The sequence below is a fragment of the Armigeres subalbatus genome, chromosome 2, assembly GCF_024139115.2.
Source record: "Armigeres subalbatus isolate Guangzhou_Male chromosome 2, GZ_Asu_2, whole genome shotgun sequence".
NCBI classification, from domain to species: domain Eukaryota; kingdom Metazoa; phylum Arthropoda; class Insecta; order Diptera; family Culicidae; genus Armigeres; species Armigeres subalbatus.
This window is the reverse complement of record NC_085140.1, coordinates 335,214,410-335,224,155: the sequence shown is the minus strand read 5'-3', so window position 1 is coordinate 335,224,155 and position 9,746 is coordinate 335,214,410.

Here is a 9,746-nt window from a genome sequence, read left to right as displayed (position 1 = left end):
ACTGACACTGAAAAGTGGGTAAATAGTTGTGCCACCTGTGCTGTAAACGGACGACCGGAGAAACCACTCCAATGCAGCGTACATTTGCTCCCAAGGCTGTTTGGGAGACAATTGCGTTGGATTTTAATGGTCCATATGTCCAGTTCGGTGGAATCTCTATTCTTGCGATTGTGGACTATAGATCACGGTATCTGATAGCTAAGCCAGTGAAGACAACGAGTTTCGATCACACAAAGCCGATATTGGAAATGGTATTTGAAAGAGAAGGTTTTCCAGCGAATATCAAATCCGATAACGGTCCACCCTTTAACGGAAATGAATATAAAAGTTATTGCGCTGAGCGAGGAATTAACACTATATACTCCACACCGCTATTTCCTCAGCAGAATGGTCTCGTGGAGGGGTATATGAAGATCATTAATAAGGCCATGTCCACGGCGTCTTCTAACAAGACCAACTTCATCGAAGAGCTTCGGGTAGCAGTAGATGCTCACAATGCTGCCACTCATCGGGTGACACAAATTCCACCTGAAGAAGTCATGTTGGGCCGCAAAATTAAACGTAGACTCCGCTCCTACGTTACGAAGGCAGCAACATTGATGACGAGCTCTTGGAACAACGCGATCGAACAGCTAAATTACTCTCGAAACAACGTGAAGATGCCAGGCGAGACGCTCGGCCATGTCGGGTCAAGCCCGGTGATGATGTCATCGTAGAACGTACGAGTCGAGCAAAGGGAGAAACTAGATTTTGTCCTACGCGTTTCACAGTTATCGAAGAACGGAACGGTAATCTGACACTCACCAACGATGCAGGCCAAGTTCTTAAGCGCCATGTATCGCAGACCAAAAAGTTCACTCGTGGCGTAATCAAAATGACCGGGAAGCATCAGAAAACCACCCGGAAGATGTTCAACCGCGTCCGACTCGCGAGAAGAAAACGCCTACGTATCTCAAGGATTATGTCAAAACTGTAGAAATTAGAGAACGAAAATGTAAACATTCGAGAATTTGTTGTTTGCAAGAAAAATAAACAAAACTTTAAGGATAACAACGTGACGTCACCTTTTATTTGATAGTGTCCAATGTTTACCCTTTTTTTTATATCGCATGATTGAAGTCTCAAGAGGGTAAAATTACAGTGGCTATAATAACAGTGTCGTCAAGTGTCAGAATTGGAATGGAATCGACTGTCAGTTCCACACATATGCGCGTACCAAACGAGCAGGAGACCTGTCAAACGAACACATGAAGTTACTCTTCTTATAGGACTCTAGGTAAAATATACATCGTTCTGTTATCAACAAATGTTTCACACGACTGATGACAGTTCTTTCGGGCTTCACTGCAGAAGGGAGAAGGGAACGGCGGAAAATTTTCACTTAAACTCTGACAGAAGAGCATGCAATGGATTTTTTTTTCACATCAAAGATTACTCGTACACGGAACCGCGTTAGTGAAAAAAAATGGCATATGTTTTTCTCAAAAGGCCTTTTGATAAATCTATTCAAAAGCAACACTACCAAAAATCCACAAATTTTTATTGGCAAAAATCCATAGATTTAACTTATGATGTATATCAGCGTACATATAACCCTTCTCCACGCAAACTACTAATAAAAGATATATCGAAATAAACTTTATGTGTGGTCTCGTATAAGCGATAATTTAATTTATGTGTGGATCCATATTGAATATATTGACTGTTTCCTTGATAACAAAACGCGCCGACCATTTTTAAGCACCTTCAAAATCGTCGCCAACTTCATTATTCTAAAACTGTGTTAGTTTTATTAGTAAATCATGTTAATCTGCATGAAAATCGGGCCCAATTTTGGGAATAAATGTGATTATTGAGTTTGCAAAATTTTGTTCACAGTTGATTTGACAGGTCTTATGGTCATTTCTGCTGGCGACGATTTTGGCGTCAATTTGCTTTATGACGATTTCAAATCGTCGCGGCCGATAAGGTGGAAATTGATAATATTAGGATGGTGCTATTGCAAAAATCTATAACGGCGACACATATATCATATATAGATATTTTTAGCAGTGAAGTGGAATAAACTCAGAGCTTAGTTTAACTCGCTATACTACACGTTCAGAAAATTTTGCGCATAAAATATTTTAACAATACACATAAATATTTATTTTCTACTTTCTTTTTTTATGGAGAGGAAGGAAGATGTGAGCATGCACCTTCTCGTTGAAGTATCTCAGCAAGACAATAACCGTTACTATTTGAAATGAGTCACTAAGCACATCTGGTAACACGCCATCGCAGCAACCAATGATATTCTGATAAAACGACATCGCAGCAACCAGTCCACGAGCTTTGACAGATCGTCCTCTTTCAACAGCCAACCAACCCCGAGGTAAGACGTGTGTGCTCAAGGACCAGATCCCCACGTGCTGAGTGATTCCTGCTTACAGTTTAGTGCTCACACACTGTTGGGTCTTTTATCCTACATACGCCTTCCTGGATGCAGGATCGACATCAACGCTGGCTGGTGGAACACAGCTTGTGGAAGGAACGCAATCTCAAGGGTGAGAAGTCTCCGCTGTGCATTTCGTGGACAGGAGGGCACGGAAGATATGAGCAAGATTCGGTTATATTCTCAGCGGATATTTCCAGTGCTTCAAACTCAGGACAGCGCCAGCGCTTCCACCTTCCGAAGCTGCATACCGTACGTAGCCTAGATCTTCCTGAACAGTCTATGTCAGCGACCGAGTTAGCGAAGCATTTCGAGTATTTAACAGATCTACCAATCTACTCTTAGGGTCTGTTCACAAATTACGTTACGCAAAAATCCGACTTTTTGACCCCTTCCCTCCCCCTCGTAACAAAAAGTAACATTTTTGGCACCCCTCCCCTTCTTCTTCTTCTTCTTATTGGCATTACATCCCCACACTGGGACAGAGCCGCCTCGCAGCTTAGTGTTCATTAAACATTTCCATAGTTATTAACTGCGAGGTTTCTAAGCCAAGTTACCATTTCTGCATTCGTATATCATGACGCTAGCACGATGATACTTTTATGCCCAGGGAAGTCGAGACAATTTCCAAACCGAAAATTGCCTAGACCGACACCGGCACCGGGAATCGAACCCTGCCACCCTCAGCATGGTCTTGTAACGCGTAACTCCCCCCATGTAACGCGTAACTGTGAAAATTTTGAAGGCAGATTTTTTTCCTTTTCTGAAGCATTTGGGTTTTGGTCTTGGTTTTGATATGTGTTGAACACTGTTTAGAATAGGGACGGCACATGATCAAAATCAAGGATATCAAGAATACAGCTAGTAGAAACGAAAATAATATTTGTAATCATAACCATTTTCATAGTTTTGCGGAACTGTGGCGTCGAGAAATACAATATTCGCTTGGTATTTTTACGCATATCAGTCCCGCTATGTCAGCGTGCTAGATTTCGATAATAACTAATATACGATAACGATAAACAGGTATTACTTCAATCAGTGATTAAAAAAAAGACATTCAAATAAATTTTTATTCGCGTTATCCGTAACATTTGGTAGTCCCCCCTCTCCCACCTTTTAGTGTAACAAAGTATAACACAAGTTGGACCTCCTCCTCCCCCAGAAGCGTTACGTAATTTGTGAACAGACCTTTATGTTGTAGCAAAACCCCGAATCCTGTTGGGAGTTGACAGCTCCAGATTGGAGTATCCACTCGATTCCAGCAAAGGAAGTGAGCACCAGCCGACGGCTGTACTAACTCGGCTAGGCTGGGTAGTCTACGGTCCATACTCCTTTCCGCCAGTACAAACGGATGCGAGACACGATGTTTCGTATATCTATCACATCTGTCAATGCGAAGGACTGCATTCAGCAGGCAAGAGTTATTTCTCCCTCGATAGTCTCGGAGTACAACTCAATGGAAAGAAAGACGACGAACGAGCGATGAAACTGTTGAAAGAAAACACGGTTTTGCATAATAAACGATATGAGATCTGTCGATACTATGGCGATACGATGATGTTCGACTACCGTCGAGCAAAGCCATGGCCCTGAAAAGGCAAGACTGCTTGAGCAAGCGCATGGCTCGCGAACCAGCGCTGGCCAAGGCTCTTCAGGAAAAAATCTTAGTCTACCAAGCGAAAGGATATATTCGCAAACTTTCAGCGTAGGAGGAAGCCACGTACTCTGGACGTTCGTAGTATCTGCCGATCTTTCCCGTGGTGAATCCCAATAAACCGGGTAAACTACGAATCGTCTGAGATGCTGCCGCTAAAGTGGGAAACCTTTCTCTCAATTCATTTCTGCTAAAGTGACCAGACCAGGTTAAACCGCTTCAGCAAGTTCTCCAAAGGTTTCGTGAATACCGCACAGCGGTCTCAGGAGATATCCATGAAATGTTTCACCAAGTTCGGATCAAGCCTATCGATCAGCATTGTCAACGATTCCTGTGGAAAGATGGCGTCCTCGGAGGACGGTGCTTCGACTTACGTGATGCAGGTGATGACGTTCGGTACAAGCTGCTCTTCAAGTAGTGCACATTACGTCAAAAACCTGAACGCAGCTCGGTTCAAAGACCAGTATCCAGAAGCGGTGGCGGCGATATGCAAAGGAACGTACGTGGACGATATGCTCGACAGTGTCGAATCCGAAGCAGAAGTCGTGAAACTCGCGCGGGATATTTGTTATATACACGATATATTTGTTATATACACGCTGAGGGTGGATTCGAGATCCGAGGATGGCTGTCGAACTCTAAAAAGGTTCTAGATTCTATGGGAGAGCAGAGGACACCACAAAAGTATCTGAACATGGATGGAGACTTGGCGACCGAAAAGGTCCTTGGAATGTGGTGGGACACTATCGGTGACACATTTACTTCAAGATTCCAAAACGGTGCCTACAGAAGCCGTTATCCGGAGAGCAAGTCCCCACGAAGCGGGAAGTTTTACGGGTTTTAATGTCAGTCTACGACTCGCTAGGCTTCCTGCCGCATGCACTGATGTACTTAAAGGTTCTGCTCCAAGGAATTTGGCGTTCAAAAATTGGTTGGGATGAACAGATAGGCGATCAGCTACTGGAGAAATGGAGAATTTGGCTTAACGTACTACTTGAAGCTGAGACAGTTTGCATTCCTCGGTGCTACCGTAAGATGACCTCGTCGTCAATCGTGGCTAACGAAGTTCAGCAAAAAAGGCTACGCAGCAGTCGCATATCTCCAGTTCGAAGAAGACCACTCTGTAGAGTGTGCGTTCGTTACGGCTAAAACCCGAGTCGCGCCACTGAAATACATCTCAATTCCACGACTGGAACTCCAAGGTGCCGTGATAGGAACCCGTCTGCCGAAATCTATAGGAGAAACCCATCGGGTACCTGTGTGAAAAAGGCTCTTCTGGACCGATTCAAGAGACGTCCTCTGCTGGTTACGTGCGGACCACAGGCGGTACAGCAAGTTTGTTGCTGCCAGGGTCGGCGAAATTCTAGAAGATACCGAACTATCAGAGTGGCTGTGGGTTTCAACACAATCTAACGTGGCCGACGAAGGTACGAAATGGCAGAAAATTCCTGATCTCTCTCCATCCAGCAGATGGTTTAGAGGGCCAGAATTCATGTGGCAGCAGAAGAGTTCCTGGCCAGTTCAACCAGCGGATCATGGTGCAACTACCACTGAAATGGTTATTACAATCAACGTCCACACCTCTCGTGAACCCGTTCTTGATTTCGCCGTATATTCTAACTGGCCTAGGCTTCTCCGGATCACTGCGGATGTACTCCGATTCACGAAAAACTTGCGAGCAAGATTGCAGCAGAGACCACCATTTACCGAAGCTCTCCAGCAGACGGAGTTGATCGAAGCAGAGCGATACATCTACCGACAAGTTCAGCAGGATGCGTATGGCGAGGAAGTAGCTTTGCTGAGAAATTCTAAGAATTCTGGATGGAACAAGACGGCTGCAATTCACAGAAGTAGTTCTCTATACAACCTCTCGCCGTTTCTTGATAACCACGGAGTACTTCGCAAGCAAGGACGAGCGGCTGGCTATCAGTTCGTTGATACCAACACTGTCCATACCGTTATCTTGCCAAGGGAGCATCCGAAAACTAGGATCATCATACGGTTCACCCACGAACGCTATCACCACCTCAACCATGAAACGGTCGTCAACGAATTACGTCAGGTGTATCGAATCCCGAAGCTACGAAGCGTATGCAACAAGGTACGAAGGCTGTGCCAATATTGCAAGAACATGCGAGCTCTACCGCAACCGCCCATGATGGCTGAACTTCCGCTGGCTCGTCTTGCGGCCTATTCTCATCCGTTCTCTTACGCTGGAATCGATTACTTCGGTCCAATGCAAGTCGTTGTTGATGGGCGGATCGAGAAAAGGTGGGGCGTATTAATAACATGCCTGGTGGTGCGGGCTATCCATATTGAAATTGTGCACTCTTCTACCGCAAGTTCGTGTATCATATGGGTTTGCGGAACTTTATTCGCAGGCGAGGAACCCCCTTGAAGTTGTTCAGTGACAGGGGAACGAATTTCATCGGTACGAATCGTGAGCTGACCGAAGCGTTTTGATCATAATCAACTAATGCAGGGGTTCACCACTACGCATACGAAGTGGACCTTCTTACCGCCAAGTAGCCCGCACATGGGTGGAAGTTGGGAGAGATTGGTGCAATCTGTGAAAAAGGATCTAAGAAACATGCAGCTCCCGAGAACACCAACCGACGAAGTCCTTCGAAACACCCTTCTGGAAGTGGAAAATATTATAAACTTGAGCCCCCTCACCAAAGATCCCTTTGACGACTTCGAAAACGAAGCACTAACACCCAATCATTTTCTGTTGGGTTCTTCCGGTGGCTCAAAGCCAGTAGTCGCCTATGATGGTAGCCCCGTTACGCTGGTAAACAATTGGAGATCCTCGCAAATCTATGCAAACATCTTTTGGAGACGTTGGTTGCGGGAATAATTGCCTTCTATCAATCGTCGAACAAAGTGGCACTACCCAACAAAACCGATCGAAATCGGCGACGTAGTGGTCATCGCTGATCCAGACCATCCTAGGAATTCGTGGCCAAAAGGCCGCGTGGTGAACGTGAATTGTAAAGATGGACAGATACGTAGTGCAACCGTGCAGTAAACGCGCCCAGCAGTAAAACTTGCGGTCCTGGACGTCGGCGCCACCAAGAGTACACAGGAACCTGGACCTTGTGTACTGGGGGAACTGTTACGCATCCTGCGTAAAGCGCCTCCGTGCCCATTGTGCTTCTACCGTCCGCAACGCAGATGCAGATAGCAGGGAACCAATAGAAAGCGAAACAATACCCGAATACAGATATACCGAGCCCATACTCGGTGCATATAGTATATAGGAAAAAGAAAACTAAAATTGAACGATTAGCTTGCTAGATTGAATTCGTATCAAAACCTTCCTTCTAAACGATTGAGTTAGAACCAACTAACCAAATTATCAGGCTCTGTCTACTAGTGAGTGCGTAGTATATTGCAGTTAACAATTCACGAAAAAGAGGAGGTCAGATGGATTGAGCAACCTGAACTCGAAAACATTACTTATACACTACATTCTTAATCTAGTATTACAGATTAGTTATCACAGTTGAATTATTGCGAGTTTTGAATAGTTGCGTTAACCATCCCAAATAAGGTAATTGATTTCTTCTTGCCTAATAATAATATAAAGTATAATTAGCACTTGGATTCATATACATAGGAATTCAACTACCGTACGATACCGCCTTCCGGACGTAGCGGATTAGAATGGACACTAAACGTAAGTAAATGAACAAAAAACTAAACTTAATTTAAGAAAAAGAATGTTAAAATTATCTAGTTGTATTACCAGGGAAAATTTAACATACTAAATAAAAAGTTTGTTCAAGTTTACGGAAGACCGTCTACCATATTGTTGCCGTCGGGAACAATATGGTTCGAAAGAAGTCAAGTCGATGTTCTTTACTACAGGTATGGGCCAATCTCTAAAGTAGTATTTATTCAACGAACATACTCTCTTTCCAGAGAGCTGGGTCGCCGAAGATAACCGATGGCATCCGAATGTGACGTCACGTCTGGCATACTCAGTACAGACGTGACGTTTCACTCCTCCCGCCCGCTGTGGGTGGCAATGTAGGGGAGAACGGTCCAAAATGCACCCCTTAAGCTTTTTCGATGTTTTCGCCCATAAAAACAAAAATACCCAACCATTTCAACATATAGGTGCAAAATTTACAAACCCAGCTACATTTTACAATGATCTTCTATTCAAAACAATAAGGTTTTCATGACTTTCTAACGCATTTAAAAATGTTTCAAAAATAGGCCTGGGGCAAAACGCCCGAATGGTGGTCTAAAATGACTCAATTGCATGTAAAATGATGGTGAACGCATGGTTGTTTGTTTTTTCTTAATGGATTGAACTAGAATCTTACGGATGTGGTGAAAGAAAAGCAAATCGTTAAATTTGAGTAAATATGAAGGTATTTTGCTAAATTTTTCCGATGGAGCTCAATGATGGATAACTAATTATGAATTGTAGTGGTAATATTCGATCATAAATGTACTACAACAGATTATATGAGTGATTTTATGAGTGAGGCCATTTTGCCCCAGGGGTGCATTTTGGACCGTTCTCCCTATATGTTATTTTTTCGACTTATACAGAAATAGCTTTGGCCCACACCTTTACAGAAGCACATCGAATTCAAGTCCTATATCCATTTTTTTAGCCATAAAATCTGAAATCCATGCGGTTCTCGGAAAATGTAGGGATCGCATAGTTTTGCTAACATTCGTGTTCACTGCTGAAAAAAAACCCATAAAAATAATAAACATGTCGAATTGTTCTTAAATTCTTTAATAGGATGGATATTTATTAGGGCAGTTCAAATTTCAAAAATGTTCGAAAATTCCAACTCCCATATGACTATTAGCATCATTTTGATAATATAGGAGTCCTGGCAAAATTTCAGGCAATTCGGTGGCCATTTAGGGGTGGCGCGAAGTCAATTCATGTTTATATGGAAATTTGTATGGGAAAAACTTAAAATTTATTCAAGTCTCCCTACAATTGTCAAATTGTGATGAATTCAAAGAAACATCCCCAACCTCCCCTTTTGGAATTTATATAAAAGGGACCCCCGGATAACACATTAGTTATGAGTGGATTGAACGGTTCTATTAACAGTGCGAATATGAGATAAATGGCTAGAATGGTGTAATTAGCCTCAACGTAGCAGTGAAAATATAAATCAAAATTAATGAGTTATCTACTGGTTGAGCTCAAATAGACTCCAAAAATGGAGGTTGGGGATGTTTATTTGAATTCATCACGATTTAAGAGTTGTAGGGGATTTGAATAAATTTTAAGTTTTTCCATACAAATTTCCATATAAACATAAATTGACTTCTGCCACCTCTAAATGGCAAACTGAATTGCCTGAAATTTTGCCAGGACTCCTATATTATCAAAATGATGCTAATAGACATATGGGAGTTGGAATTTTCGAACATTTTTGAAATTTGAACTGCCCTAATGTACATACATACATATGTATGTCCTTAGCCGTGCGGTAAGACGTGCGGCTACAAAGCAAGACCATGCTGAGGGTGGCTGGGATCTATTCCCGGTACCGGTCTAGGCAACTTTCGGATTGGAAATTGTCTCGGCTTCCCTGGGCATAAAAGTATCATCGTGTTAGCCTCATGATATACGAATGCAAAAATGGTAACCTGGCTTAGAAACCTCGCAGT